The 15810-nt window shown below is 39.3% G+C and overlaps 1 protein-coding gene and 1 long non-coding RNA gene across 5 annotated transcripts in view; one reads left to right on the top strand and one right to left on the bottom strand.

Annotated features, from left to right (window-relative positions):
• Positions 1-6654: 6654 nt before the first annotated feature.
• Positions 6655-15122, bottom strand: LOC116891845. 3 transcript variants are annotated; one of them, XR_004386865.1, is made up of 4 exons: positions 15047-15122; positions 13723-14688; positions 7241-7486; positions 6655-7142 (listed from the first exon to the last, which is right to left on the bottom strand). It is a non-coding gene; the product is annotated as an uncharacterized LOC116891845 (long non-coding RNA). The 3 variants fall into 3 exon arrangements; XR_004386864.1 differs by having other exon boundaries at positions 6655-7486; XR_004386866.1 differs by having other exon boundaries at positions 6655-7486; positions 15038-15116.
• A 205-nt stretch (positions 15123-15327) lies between these two features.
• The window catches only part of Rab30 (RAB30, member RAS oncogene family), an 88094-nt gene continuing 87611 nt past the window's right edge, over positions 15328-15810 (top strand). For both annotated transcript variants that reach the window (XM_032893212.1, XM_032893210.1), the window contains exon 1: positions 15328-15519. The gene's annotated coding sequence lies outside the window, so the exon portion shown is untranslated. The remainder of the gene's footprint in view (positions 15520-15810) is intronic.

The following is a 15810-nucleotide window of genomic DNA, read 5'->3' as shown; positions in this document are numbered from 1 at the left end:
CTAACCTAGGATTAAAACAAAATACTTTTTCCTTTTTTTTTTTTTTCAAAGAAACCAAAAGTTCCAGAATCTCCAAAAATGTTACTACAGGACAGCCAAACAGGTCATGAGAAAGTATGCACTACGTAGTACCACTCACTGTTTTCTTTTAATCAGATTAACCCTCACAACTTAATGGGGCATGCCATATTCAAAGTAGAGTATTTGCTTTACCTGCCATTTTTATCCACTACAAAGCAAGATAATTGTTTTTTGTCACCATTGTTCATCCAAATAAAATGTCAGAGGGGCAGATCTAAAGGATTCCAACTGGATTTCAGAAGGTAGAAAACAAGAGTGATCACTTACTACAAAGCCCAAAATATGCTGTCTATGTGTGGGCAGTCTTCATTTCTTTATCTGTAAAACTGTATACTGTATACTTCAAAGGTGCATGATATCTTGTCTCCAACAAAACAGAGATGTTTAGGAGATCATGAGGGTGGATCTTAAGTGGGAGAATAGAATATTTGACATGATATAAAATACATGAAATATGAAAACAGAAGGGAGAACTATTTTAGGAGTATCAGCCTGAGGGGGAATAGGGAGAATGGAGGTGGGCAGTAAGGTAGAGGGATAAAATAGAATGAGGTATAATCACACACACACACACACACGCACACACGCACACGCGCACACACGCACACGCGCGCGCGTGCAGAAATGCTGATAGTGAAATCCATTAGTTTGTATTCATAAATTTAAAAAATATCTAGAACCCTAGAAAATCCTGACTTTTTCAACACTATGCAGTGGCACCACACTGTCTTTGTCCTTAAAGTGAAGAAGGTCAGTAGAAATAAATATTCTGAACTAGTCTAGTGACTGAGCTGGGTCTGGTGGCACAGGCCAGTAATCTTAGCCTCTCAAGAGTCTTAAGCAGTAGGGCTACAAGTTCAAGATCTGTCTGAGGAAATTTCTGACCTATGGCCAACTGAGTGAAGAACTGTCTAAAGATAAAAAGTGGAAAGAGTATCTACCTAGCCTTGTTTCAACCTCTAGTACTGGACGAGACATTTAAGAGATTTATAGTATGTTTGTTTTTAAAGTTATGTTGTTTCCAATATAATGCAGCGTTCTTTTGTGAAATCTTTTTATCTCAATGAGTGAAGGTATGTACCATGTACCCTGGGGCAAAAGTCTTTAATCCCAGCACTCACTGAGGCAAAGGCAGGTGGATTCCTTAAACATAAGGCCAACTTGGTCAACATAGCAACCCCGGCCAACTGGGGTTTGAGAGAGCTGCCTATCTTAAAACAATAACAACACAAAAGTATTCCATGTATAAAGTATTTAACACATGGTAAGCTTCAAATGTTATTTTCATTTATCATGTCACATGCATCCTCCCATAACAAGTCATTGAAATGAGTCTTTGCTGTGAGAATATGTTATCCCGGATAGGAAAGAATACATGGTATCATTTTTCCATGTTTGTACACCCATAAACTATGGCAAACTATAAAAATCCTTAAATAATGTGGGCTAAAGGCCCAACATTTGGTACATAAAAGGTACTGAATTTGCCAGGTAGTAGTGGTATGAATGTTTAATTCTAGCACTTGAGAGGGAGAAGCAGAGAGATCTCTCTAAATTCAAGGCCAGCCTGGTCTGCCGAGCTAGTTCCAGGACAGCCAAAGGTACACAAAGAAACCTGTCTGAATAAAAAAAAAAAAATCAGAAAAACAGAACCTTTAGACATAAGAATAAGAATGTCGGCAGCTGTAGATCCAACAGAACTCAGATTCTGGAAACGTGACTGAGAGTCAGTGAGCTGTCTCTACTAACTTCAAGTTAGATCTGTTATTTAGATCCAATCACATGTAATTTAAAGAGATTATGTTAGAATTTCATTGATTTTTATCTCTAGTTAAATTTAGAAGACAAGCCAGTCTTGGCGGCACATACCTACAACAGCACATTTGGGAACAGAGACAGAAGAATCATGAGTTTGAAACCAATATAAGTGAGACCTTGCATCAAAAGCAAACCAAATTGGACCTTTTCAAGACATTTTAAAAGAGGCAGGAAAATTAACCAACACAAAAAAAGAAGTTACCGGCAGTCAAAAATATGGCTGTGCAAAGATTTAGAGGCTACTCTTCTTCAGGACTCATCTCTTTCATTCCTCTGAGAATCTGGTTTTACTCAAAACATCACACACATACACACACACAGCTATGCCATGGCCAGACACTATTTTCTTTCCAAATTCTGATTTCCATTCTGTATCTAATGGTTAAATTATAACCCAATAAATATATCCTTTGCCTTTCACAGATCTTACTTCCCCCTTACACCCAGAAGCTTAAATTAGGAGTTGACAATGGGTAGCAAAAATATGCTGTTCTCTTTCCTTCTCTGTATGCCACAAAAGTCATTGTCTTAACTCCAAAAGACAAGAGGAATGTTGGGCACGGTGACACATGACTTTAATCCAGTCAGGAGGCAGGTCAATCACTGTGAGTTTGAGGTCAATCTGGTCTACATAGTGATATCTAGATTACTAGGGACAGAGAGGTCTGAAGTACTGTGGTCTGGGGGTACTGTCATGGTGAGTTTGCTAAAGATTACTGACCTGATGGGATTGGGTATGGGTATGTGCCACATAATAATACTGTACAGAAAGATGCTTGATGTTCTTGTTGCTTGATGTTTCCCTTTTTTCCCCCCCAGAGCTGAGGACCGAACCCAGGGCCTTGCGCTTGCTAGGCAAGCGCTCTACCACTGAGCTAAATCCCCAACCCTTAAGCAGTTTCCTTAAAATACACCTTATGGAAAACACACAGAGAACAGAATAGCAATGAAAACCTGATGTTAAAAAATTAAGACGTGTTTCAGGATGGTCAAACACAAATGGTGATGTTTCAGGCTGAAAATGAACAAAGTCTGGCAAAACCCAAATCCAACACACACACACACACACACACACACACACACACACACACACACACACACAACACACACACCACAAATGGTGATGTTTCAGGCTGAAAATGAACAAAGTCTGGCAAAACCCAAATCCAACACACACACACACACACACACACACACACACACACACACACACACACACACACACACAAAACCAAACCAAACCAACCAATCAAGAACACCAAAAACCAAACAGGAGCAGTGGGAGCCATGGGAACTATTAGTGGGAATGGACAATTGGCAAATATGATCATTGATCCAATGTCTAATAATTGATAGGAAACTGGTATAATTGAATGTTATGTTAAAAAAATACAAATAAAGGATCATTCAAATATGGCTTTCTGGAAAATGACTGTAAACCACAAAAGTTATGGGGTGACATGAGACTTCTGTGTGATGAAGCTGCTCTGGACCTTGAGTGTAGTGGCACTTTTATGACTTGTTTTTGTGAAAATTTATAGGACCATGTAGCAAGAGGGTGAAACTGAATGTCAACTTAAAAAAGTAAGACTTTAAAAGAAACAGAAAAAGGAGCTCTATAGTCTGTTGGTGCTCCTCCATTTGCTCAGGATAGCCAGTGTGGCATTGCTCTGTGTAACTTTGCAGTGGTAGAGATTTCATCCCTGATGGGAGCGCTTACTGGGAAGATGTCTTTAGAAATTCTTTTTACTTCTCTGGAAGCAGGATATCTATCTATTCCACCCAAGGTTAAAGCTGGCACCAACAAGGGAATGGAAATGGACAAATTAGTAGGAAGGCCTAGGATAGATGAGAATGAAGATCAATGCTAAAAATTTAAGATAGGGTACAAGTGCCCAAGGAGGCAAAATGAAAACCAGACTGAGTAAGGAAAAAGTGATGGGCTTCAATTGATATTTACTCCCAGAATCCTCCATGGAAGCTTACCTTGAGTTTATTATCTCCATCCTCCTATTCATAGCACTGTCTTGCCACTTTACTTATATATTTACTATGACCATTTATACATAGCTTAGGCCAGCATGTATTTGGATTGATATTGAATTATCATAGTATAAAATTAATACTTCCATTAGAATGACAGTGTAGTACTTATACAACTTTTGGTTTGCAGATCTATTTCTGTTAAACTCTTTGTAAGATTGCTAGGCTCTCATAGAAACTGTTTATCTTGGTGTCTCAAGATTATCTACCTTTGAATTATCTGACACCTAGTGGATATCCGATGAATATTTCCTTAAGAAACATCTTGAGTATAGAAGGGAATGTGAAACGGTCTAATTTTTAAAAGAACTTTACAACTTATTAGTATTTTTTTTTTTTTGTCTTTTAAAAAAAGTCTCCTATAGCCTAAGCTGTAGCTTACTCTGAGCTCACTATGTAGGCGAGAAATACTTGAACTTCTGATCTTCCTGCCTTATTTCTTGAGTGCTGCAGGCAAATACAGGGCTTCATGCAAACTATCAACTGAGCTGCAGCCCTGACTCAGTAGTTTATTTCACAAATATGTCAACAAATAAGAGGGCAGAGAGCCTTTAATTATGTAGAATTTGATCACAGAGCCCATTACTTACATGTAGTTTTAATGTTAAAATGTGTAAATGCAGATCCCTTAATATCCTTTCATGAATTGCTACAGCTATAATTAAAAAAAAAAAAACAACAACCTTACTAGATAATAGGAGTGCAAACAAGGACTGGGCATGGTGGTGCCTGCTTTCATCCCAGCACTCAGGAAGCAAGTAGATCTTTGTAAGTTAAAAGCCAGTCAATAGATGTAGCCATCTGAAGACTAAAATTAGTGCCTTGTATATACAAACATGGCATGATTATTCTACTCTCCCACATCTCATTAAAATTTGAAATTGTGTATTAGGAGGTTAAGAGCCCATTCCAGCACTTACCTTGGAACTCACAGCCACCTTGGAACTCACAGCCACCCAGAGAATCTACATCTTATGACATTTGTTGGCACACACACACACACACACACACACCCTAGGCAATTTAGTTTGAATCTAAAAATATATTAAACTGAGGACAGAACTGTCTTTCATCCATTCACTTTGGAGATATTTTTTAGGCACATCTTTAGAAGATACACTTAATTATGTTTTTAGGTCATGGCACTCAATGAATTATGACACAAACCTTAACATATATTGAGCATACGTGCAGCACATTCATGCAGATGCACATGGAGGCAAGAGGGTGTCAGATCTCCTGCAACTTTTGCAAAATTTGTGAGACATCAAATTTAGGTACTGGGATTTCTGTAAGAGCAAGGTCTCTTAAGTGATCTGCCATCTTTCCCATCCCTAAGAGATTTTACTTCTAAATACACGGGCCGTTTTATGTGTCCCTGTTGTAAACTAGTCTATTACATCCAATGCTAGGTCAAAGTTTGAAGGACTAAGCAAGCCACCAGTTGTATATTTAACAAGACATTCATTTAACAACTATGCTACAACTACTGTGTACATGCGGAGCAGAAGACAAGGCCCAATTCATGTAACACCATCTGGCTGCTAGCTGCAGCTTGCTGGTGTGTGAACAAGTCTTTTGCTGCAGGAAAGAGTTAGACAGTAGATGATTTTGTACTTAGCTTTTGGAGAAAGGGCATTATAAATCTTGAAGGTGATTTTCCTACCTCTATTGGTTGACTACCATTTTCTAGTCAAGTGATAAAAGGGTACATTCATTCCTAATTACCTTCTTTTTTTTTTTTTTTTTTTTTCAGAGCTGGGGACTGAACCCAGGGCCTTGCGCTCGCTAGGCAAGCACTCTACCGCTGAGCTAAATCCCCAACCCCTCCTAATTACCTTCTTAAAAAATTGGCTGGGGGAGGTGGCTGTGCACACCTTTATTCCCAGCACTCAGTGGGCAGAGGCAGGCCAGAACATGAGGTCAGCCTGGCTACAGAGCAGATTCTTTGACAGACCAAAATTAGTGCCTTGTATATACAAACATGGTATGATTATACTACGGGGTTACAGAAATCCTGTCTTAAAAACACAACTGGTTGAGTCTATATAGGCCAGGCTGTCCTGGAAACTCTACACCAAGCTGATATTGAATCCTCCTACCTTCATGTCCCCAGTGCCAGGACTTAAAAGCACGTACCACCACACCCAGTTATTTATTTTTTTAAACAAAAAACAGAAGCCAGAAGCTGGTTACAGAAGCCAGCAATCGCAGCTTTTGGAAGGCAACTAGAGTTCTAAATTACAGGCTAATCCAATCCATCTCAAGACCTGGTGGCGGTGAGTGCAGTAAAATAGGACCAGGAAGACTGAGTGGATGTAGCTCTCAAGGAATTGGTGATGCCTACTGGTTAACTGTGAATGTTGTTCTATCATCCGGCTGGAGTTTGGGTCCCAACAACTAAGTTGGGCACCTCATAGTTACTTAGTTAACTAGGTACAGGGAGATCTGGCACTTCTGGCCTCCTCTGACATCAGCACTCACCTATACCTACAACCCACAGAAAGTAACCCCTTTAATAATACTAGCACTCAGGAGGCAAAAGCAGATGGATTGCCAAATTTGGGGCCAACCTAGTCTACCAGGTAAAACCCTGTCTTAAAAAGATAGTATTAGGGTTAAAGATTTAGCTCAGTGGTAGAGCGCTTGCCTAGCAAGTGCAAGGCCCTGGGTTCGGTTCCCAGCTCCGAAGGAAAAAAAGAAAAAGTATTATTTTAAAACTGTGATAGATCTGCTGTACTTCAGTGCCACATGGCCCAGGCATATTAACTGTTCTGGAAGGGAAAGCTCTTTATCCTATATGCTTAGGATCAACAAGGCAGTATTCAGCTCCTGGAACTTAGCAGTGGTCTATGTGTGTATTGTAACAAGTCCAGGCCCCACTAGGTTGACACTAGGAATCACTGAGCTCAGTACCTGTTACTAAGGACCACTCACAGTTAAGTAGTATCAGTACTGATAGGGTCAGATTCTGATCTAAGGTTCCTATGCGGAGCAGAGGGCCTTGGGAATCATTCTTCACTTATACTATTGTGTTTGTTCAAAGAGAATTTTTTGTCTACATTGCTTTTCATTCTGGACAAGCATGTGAAAATTTCTCTGTATGTGTATAAGGATTAAGAACTGTTGAATTGTGAGCTATAAACTCCAAAAATCTTGGTATTATTTTTCTCGGAGAGTGGAGTTCATCAACGGTTACACTGTAAAGACAAAATAGAGATAATTACTATAGCATAAATATATACATTTAAGGCCTTAAAAATGTATGCAATTCTAAGCTAGGAATGGTGGTACATACCTTTAATCCCAGCATCCAGGATGTTTTCTGAGATATGACCTTGGAATGCCCAAGCCAGTTCTTAACTCAAACTTCCCAAGTCCTGGTATGTTTAATGAAATCATGCACAGATGGTGTGCTTTAAACAGAACTTTTGTCACCAGGTCTGTATGACAATGGTTGCTGCACTTCTTTGGGATATGTGCAGAAAACATACTCAAAAATGTAATTTTTCTTTTTGCTTTTTCTTGATCCAAGTAGCAGTTCCTGTGCAGTGGACTTAAGGTTAAACAAACCTGTTATATTTTCAGCTCCTTTCCTTGTTAAAGGACACTGTCAGGCGCCCTTGTTCTTAAGGTTTACATTGTGTTAGTGTATAATGTATATGCGAGTTTAGGATGGCAGACATAAGGTCAGAGAACAACTTTACAGAGGTTTTCCTTGTAAGGTGGGTTCTGGGGTTGAAACAAGTCAGGTTAACCTGCTGAGTTACCTGGACTTGTGCTAAAATTTCAAAACTGGTAACTCCTATAGCAAGCAATGAAAATGATAGCTAAACATGAACTGTCACTATTTGTTCTCTGTTGAGATTATAACCGTATAATGCTGATATTCTTATATTGGAAACCACCTCTTCAGTGTCTACTTATTGAGCAGCATAATCCCAGGTATTGCTTCCATGAAGCTCCTTGAATTTACTATTCTCCAACACTGTACTTGTGTTACTAAGCCCTCACTAAACATACACCAGATGCACTAGACATAGCCAGGCCCACATTTTCAGTATACCTGTACTGGAGCTGTGAGAAACAAATGGATGATTCTAAAATGGATGTCTCACCATTGAAGAAAGATGTCTTAAATTCATGTATTCTCTTTTTTTTTCTTTTCTTTTTTTTCAGAGCTGGGGACCGAACCCAGGGCCTTGTGCTTGCTAGGCAAGCGCTCTACCACTGAGCTAAATCCCCAACCCCCACCTCTTTTTTTTTTTTAAAAGATTTTGTTTTTGAGACAGGGTTTTGCTGTATCGTCTTAGCTTTCATGGAACTTGCTGTGTAGACCAGGTTGGTCTCAAACTCAGATCCATCTAAAGGTGTGTGCACCACCATCCAGCTCAAGAATTTTTTTTTACAACGTGCACTTATGTCTGTGCATTGTGTGCTTGATACCCAGAGGCCAAAGGAATTAGATCTCCTGAAGAAGGACTGACAGCCCATAGTGAGCCACCTCTCCAGCCCCTTAAATTTATTTCATATGTATTTTGAATTAAATGGGATGAGGTCCATGTTTTCAATGTTGAGATAAGGCTTATATTGTACAGGCTGGTATCTATCCTACTCCCCTAGCCTCCTCCGTGCTAGGTACCACTAAATTTGCCTTAATTGGCCTTAGGTACAGTAATGAGAATAATTAATAGAATTAAGCCCCCCCCAGCCCCCGACAGGCTTTCTCTATGTAGTCCTGGCTGTCCTAGAACTTAGTCAGTAGATCAGGATAGCCTGGAACTCAGAGATCCACCTGCCTGACACTAAACCCTAACAAGTGCTGGGATTAAAGGCACGGATCACCACCACCCAGCTTAGAATTAAGTTTTTAAGCATAGAATTATCAATGAAGATAAGGTATTCCAGGCTTATAGACAGCACCCCAAAACTAGGTATAAGTTAATTCTTTACTTTTAGTGACTTTTATTAAAATCTGAATGTAATCTGGGAAGATGAGAGATGGGCTGGAGAGATGGCTCAGTGGTTAAGAAAACTGGATGAGTTCAAAACCACATGGTGGCTCACATTAAAAATCTCTTCTGGTGTATCTGAAGAAAAATATATAATAAATAAATAAATCAAAAAAAAAAATTCAAAGAAAAAATATTAAATTTCAGTAAATTTCAGTGTGTGCTTTGTTTTTTCTATTTGTACTTTTTATAATAAAGAAAAAAATCTGGGCTGGAGAGATGGCTTAGCGGTTACGGTTAAGAGTTCAATTCCTAGCAAACATCTGTGGGTTCACAGCCATCTGTAATATGATCCAGTGCCTTCTGATGTGTCTGTCCACAGCAACAGTGTACTCACAAACATAAAATAAATAAAATTTTTTAAAAATAAAGAAAAATGCTTAATGTAAACAAATTACAGTATTAGCAGTAAATGTCTTAAGTATATTTTCTTATAACATTGCTGCAGGCACTTTGAAATATGTCTGCTAGACACTACTTGATAACCTAGAGTTTAAAAAAATGTATTTCTCTGTAACAATTAAAACTTTAAGATTTATTACTTTCTTCCTTAATCAACCCACTGTACTTTATACACTTAAAAAAAGGGGAGGGGGACCCATGATACTGAAACAGGGTATGTCATGACTTGGAGGGGCACAGGTATCATTGTATCTCCAGGCCCATAAGCTCAGTACACAATTGTTATTGAATAAAAAATTTACAATTGGTTCAAACTGTGGTTCAAATATTGACACTATTAAGTATGAGTATATTATAGAGCAGTTTCTTACTCAATACCTTTGTTTTAATAACACATTAATAATCCCCGATTTACAATTTCTCTAAAGTAATTATATTATCTACTCACTGAATCTAAACAACACTTACTTATGTGGTTGGACAATATGCTGCACTGAGTATCAAATGCTCTGGTATCTGTCTTGGAATTGTAACAAGGATGAGACACACTGGGAGCTAGGCTTCCAATTAAGAGTTAGGGTTGGACATTATCACTCAGTGGCAAAACAAGCACTTGTTTGCAAACACAAAGCCATAGGGTCAATATAGGTGTCTGGTAGGGGCAGGGGACTCAAGTGAATTAGGACCATCTATATGGAGAAATCTGACTTTGGTGGTAAATTATTCATGTTGGTGTTTTCGGTTATTTTGTAAGACTGGATCTCATTATGTAGTTCCTGTTGGCCTTGAATTCAAGAGATCTGTCTGCCTGTCTCTGAACTTAGTAATGTACTAAGAACATTTTAAAATTAAGGACTGATTCAGACCTCACTCCTCTAAACTGACATCATAGTCAGTGCAGGAATGGAGGGTCTAGACACTAACAGTCTTCTTTGCACTTTGGATTGTGGAGTTCCCATACACCTGTCAGTCTTTAAGCAGGCCATCTAACCCGTCTGACTTTAGGGATCTGCGTATCACATCTCCCAAATGGGTGGGACATACATATTCTATCATGCATATTTAGTATTACCACAGGAATTACTTCCCATGTCAAATACTTTTTAAGCCACTTCTGTCACAGTACTGAAGTATCTATCCTCTAAAAATTTACTTACCTCAGCCATGACAGGCTATAAGAAACTCATTTTTTTGTCAGCATGGTGGTACATGCCTGTAACCCTGGCCCTAGGGAGGCAGAGGCAGTAGGATCTCTGTGGGTTCAAAGCCAGCCTGGTCTACACAGTGAGTTCTAGAGCAGCCAGGTAAGGCTATGTAGAAAAACCCTGACTCAAAGAAACACCAACTTATTTCTACTTAACTTACTTGAAACTTATTCTGGAACATCTCACAGTCATTAGTTACCTAATTAGCTTAGTAGAAAAGAAAGGGTGGCGAGGTGGATCTCTGTCAGTTTGAGGCCAGCTTGGTTTTCACAGATAGCCCCAGGATAGCCAGAGCTATAAAGAAAATCTGTCTCTGGAAAAAAAAGGTGGTGGTGGTGGGGAAGGTATGTGTGTATGTTCAAGGCAAGTGAACCTTGATTTCTAGTTTTTCATTCTATAGTACTCTTACTGTCTTTGCTGTTATCCTCCCCCCCCCACTTATCTTTCTAGTTATCTCTCTAGAGAAAACAGGTAAGTAATGAGGTAACTCCAGGCAATGTAAAGTTGTAATTTTTAACTGTTAGAATTGGATTGATGACATGTACAGAGGGTTACACCGCCTTCAGTTGCTTCTCTCCTTTTGCATCTTTCGTATCTACACAATCACAGATTGTCAGTAACAGAGACCAGTCACATTCACTGAACATTTAATACTCTCTCCAATAATGGTTTTAAAGATCCCATTTGGGTTTGATGTGCATTAATGAAGGGTAAATACCATACTTTAGGATGACATTACTCAGTAGGTAAGGTTCATGGTCACTGCTTACAACATTTTTTTTTTTTTTTTTTGAGTAGTGTCATATAAAATGCACAAAACACAAGTTTGGTTATATGGGCAGTGAAGACTTGAAAATGGCAATTATGAAAAAAAAATTCAATGAAAAAATTTCCTGGTTTGACAGGAATTCCCCACACAGTCCAGGCTGGGCTCCAAGTCACAGTTTTCCCTCTTTCTACCTCCAGTGCTGGGTTTTAGAAAGAAACCCAAACCACTGAGTATTATGCAAGAAAATTACTGCAAAAGTATTTCAGAGATCCTTTTCTTTGCCTTTTTGGCTGGGTTTCCCCAGTAAGTTTAAATGTCCTCAGATTCCTTTAGGGCGTGATCACTGTACATGAGTTAGGACTAGACTTTACTTTCTAAGAGGGGATTAAGAAACTAAAGTCTGAGGATATACCCTCTTGTGAGAGGACAGAGTCGGTTCACTTGTTGCTTTTCAAAAGATCAAGTTCAGTTTCCAACACCCACATGGTGGCTCAAAACCACCTATAACTCTAGTTCCACGGCAATGATACTCTCTTCTGATGGCAAAATACTCAAGTATATAAATATTTAAAAATAAATATTTAAATAAGTAGGTTGTTGCCACTAACATTTAAAATAAACCTTTTAATTCTACCTGCCCCTACCAATATTTATCTTTTAGAGATTCAAACCGCTTATCTTCATTTGATACCTGCTTTGCTCTATTCCATTCATTCATTCCTTAAACCCTGAAATCTGGTGACTCTTCACTATATTGTTAATTCAGAGTTTACATGAAACATAACAAAATTTAGTAAGTCTTCATGGGGAAACAATGCTAGCTTGGAAAAAAATGCTCAGGAGTCATCTCTAAAGCAAAGATAAAGTCAAGTTTTAGAAAGACACACAAACATAAACACTGGACATGGAACAGACTCAGGGACTAAAATTCAATTAAGGCATACCTAATGCCCAGCATGATAATCATACAGAAAAAGAAAGCAATCAATTTAAGTATGCGTCACCCTTAAAGAATTCTCAACTGTGACAGTGTTATATCATGTAACTGCCAGTAATCTATGCTACAAAATAATCTGTTGCTAGTAAAGGTCACTTATTACACACAAGGAACATACTATTTACTTGCAGTATTGCAACTATAATTGAAGTACTCTAAGACATTACCCACAGTAAGCTTTGTATAGTACCACTTTAGAAGAACATCATTCTACAGTTATTTTCTTATACTTACAAGAACGATTTTGCATAGTTTTTTTTGTATAATTGTGTTGATAGCTCAAACTCTGAGCAAACTAAAACCCATTGGACTGCACTCTTTATATAGGTGAAGTGTATATGTGAATTTCATTTCAATAAAGCTGTGTATAAAAAAAAATACAAATCAGAGGATTCCAGTTTATAGCAAATTCTTGCAGACAGCATCATCAAAAATTCTCAAAGACCTATGAATGTATACCCACTTACGAAACTGGTTGCAGATGAGCATCTCTGCATATCTGAATTTCTAGAAATGGTAATATTTATTAACACATATAGTTTATCAGCATATATTCTTGCAAAGACATGTTTTCTAGTGCCCCTTTAATTATCCAAGCCTGTTAAAATCTGAGAAAGTTTTCTAGTGCCCCTTTATTTATCCAAGCCTGTTAAAATCTAAGAAATGTGATTTTAAGATAAGGAAAGCTTGCTTTTCTAGGTAGTCAGTAATATAAATCTGATGTCATTTAGATTTCAAATTTTGAGAGACATTTGTTCTATTTACCTTACTTAAACCATGTAGGAAATCCAGCAGCAAAAATCTATGTGAAAGAATGTCTAAAATATGAAAAACTTTAGTTCTCTTATTAGCTAAAATGAAGTAAAGATTTACTCCAAGGGAAAAAAGAAAAAAACCCCAAACCATACTTGCTAAATCTGAATGATGTGCCTATCTGTATCAATGTAAGGAAATGGGGAGTGGCATTTACCATAATCAAAGAGGTCTGAAAGATACATTTTTTTTTTTTCTGGTAAAATGTTTTCCCATAAGTTTCTAAAGAATATGGAATTTTTTTCCTATGAAAGTTAAGACTTAATTTGTAGTGTTTATAAAAGACACTGATATTTTTTCCACACATTTTGGTTGACTATCCATTATATAGAAGGCTAGAATACTTCAAATACATGACAGATTTATAGAACCCATCACATTATATCGACCCCATTTTTCACACTATTTTCATCCAACCTGTTATTTTCTTTCAATATATCAGTCTTCCACATAACTCAAGCTAAGGTTATTACTCATATAAATGTCTTATTAAAACAAACACTCATTAGTCTGAACCATTTCTACATTTCAATCAAAGGACAGAAGAGAAACGGTAAATACTGTTTCCTTTTTGGTACTTACCATCATTACAGGTAGAAGAATCGTCATATTTCTGAGGCTTTTAGGTTGCTGAAGTCACAAGAATGGCTTTTGTCACTTCCAGGGCTGCTTCTCACAACATAAGCCAAGTCTTTGAAAACTGCCTATTAACTACCGTCATCTCCATATATCTTTGAGGGTTCCTATTGTGTTTTGGCAATTTTAAAAGCAGCCTGCCTAGCTTTTTGAAAGGAAGATCTACATGTCAGCTGAATTTTATTAACTTCTAACAAAGGCACAGTGTGTATTTTCACTGATACAAACCAACCAGTGCCAGGGATCCAATCCAGGGTCTTGACCGTGCTGTGTGAATCCTCACCACCAAGCTATTCATCTCCTTCGAAAAGCTCAGGAGGGAAAAATAAAATACACAAATTATGCATATCAGCATTTTTAACTTTTCAGAGACCCTCAGCAGGTCTTCTGGCATCTTTCTCTAGTGAACCTCAGAACCTGAAAAACAAACACACAGTACTGTTTTAGTTACTGGGGAAAAGGTGTAATTTGAGATGCAGAGCAAATAGGCTCCAAAGTCCTTTAAGTAATCTGAATGCATTTTCATTGGTGGGTAAGGGAAGGGGTTGATGAACGTGTTAACTAACGTTACTTGCATAAAGATGTCACAACGAAACACATTATTTTGCACAATTAATATAGAGGTACCAATAAAAGTTTTCCATGGTTATCAACTTTGAATACAAGCATTAGTTCATTCAGCATCAGTCCGAGTAAGATTGCTTACTTGTAGTCCCTTTTCAATGTCGTTTACATTCTCTGGTGGGGTAAGAAAGATTAAGTGCTAACTTCTTCTGGTAGATACTTCCTTTGTCATTATCAGGGCCAAAGCTATAATCCTTCGCGATCATGTTATCTACCAAAGATTGCTCTGAGGTCCTTTGCAATCCAGGACGTAACGAAAATTCAGTGGTTGGGGCAGGGGTCCGACACCTGAAGAAAGATCACGGGGAATGGAGAAAAATGACAAGTCAAAAAAAAAAAATTAACCTAGGCTCCACTTACACGGTGAGAGCTGGCTTTTCGTCCTACAGGGGCGAAGCCCGCCGACCCGAGTTCCCACACCACAACAAAGACACCTTTTGCCCAGATAGTGCCCAAGAAGTCTAAGGGGGTCCTACACTCTCAGAGGTAAAACGACGCCCTGTGTCCCCGGGTAGCGAGGCCTTGTGCAATCCCTGCGATGCCATTTCTGGCACGACAGCCCTGCTGGTCCCCAGTGTAGCCTCCGTCTAGTCCTAGCCAATGCGCGAGGCTATCAAGTTCTATATCCTCGCCTCACCATTCTCACCATGCCACCTCTCAGCTCCACGAGCCCCACGAAGCCTCGGCCCGCCGCAGCTCCAGGGCTCCAATATGGCGGCCGGTCCGGTCCCTCTCTAGGCGCTCTGACCAGAGCATCCTGGGTATTGTAGTTCCAGCTGTAACCTCTGCGTCTCTCCCGGACTTCAAAGGACTACAGTTCCCAGAGTGCACAGTTCTGGAGCATGGCTATTGGGGCCGCTCGGACAGAGGGATGATGTCATTGCAAAACCCTACTGCATTCATTGTGCTACGGTCTATCCACCCCCCGCCCCCCCGCTGCTGCTGCTGGGCTCGCTATTGCCGCTCGCTCCAGCTGAGCCCTGAGTAGCAGCAGGACCAGGGCAGGGACTGACTCCAGTCCTTGGACTTAGGACACCGCAGCACCTTCTCTTGCGTGCGTGACTCATTCGTATATCATTTCTGTTTATGCCTGGGGTGGGGAGAAAAATCCCAAACCAGGTGAGTTGAAGTGATTTATTTCAAATCGTTCTCCCAAGTTATTCCTCCCGCTTAGTTCTCAAGGCTTTCTTTTGAGAAGATGGGGCCGGGAATGGGGGTATGAATTCGGGAGGTTCGCACTGGCGCTGCTAAGAGCTAAATCGCTCTGTGCAATTTGGGTCACTGCAAAGAACAACTCCTGCAACCTGCCCCCGCTAGAGGACTGGTGCTTGCCAATTTCCTCGCCTCAACTCCCTTAACCTTTTTGAGGCTGTTGAGAGGGGGCTGGGCTGGGAAGGATGTTGGGAAGTG

This window comes from Rattus rattus, chromosome 2 (genome assembly GCF_011064425.1).
Source record: "Rattus rattus isolate New Zealand chromosome 2, Rrattus_CSIRO_v1, whole genome shotgun sequence".
Lineage (NCBI taxonomy): Eukaryota > Metazoa > Chordata > Mammalia > Rodentia > Muridae > Rattus > Rattus rattus.
This window is presented reverse-complemented; position numbering and strand designations above follow the sequence as displayed.